Source organism: Penaeus monodon, chromosome 30 (genome assembly GCF_015228065.2).
Source record: "Penaeus monodon isolate SGIC_2016 chromosome 30, NSTDA_Pmon_1, whole genome shotgun sequence".
Lineage (NCBI taxonomy): Eukaryota > Metazoa > Arthropoda > Malacostraca > Decapoda > Penaeidae > Penaeus > Penaeus monodon.
The window spans coordinates 10,804,123-10,804,468 of NC_051415.1; positions in this window are offsets into that span (position 1 = coordinate 10,804,123).

Here is a 346-nt window from a genome sequence, read left to right on the forward strand (position 1 = left end):
ATGAACTCAGTGCATATACTACTATTAAAAATGACACTGACAATACAGCAGCTGCAACAACAGTAGGGACAATAATGCTAATAAAAATGTCACAAATGGGATAATGATGATGGTATATGTATTGAGATGGAGGAGAGCTTACGTATTGTATTATGTGTACAGTAATATACACATACAAATGCGGGCAGTGGTCTTACTTTGGTATGCTTTCTTGTTGTTTCTTCTTATATACATCAAGTCGTTTCTGAGGTTTGAACTTAGCTATAGTTACATAATGTTAATGTCTATGATCTTTAAGGAAAGAGATATTAATTGCTTTGCGTGATGAACACGTATTTATTGCGGT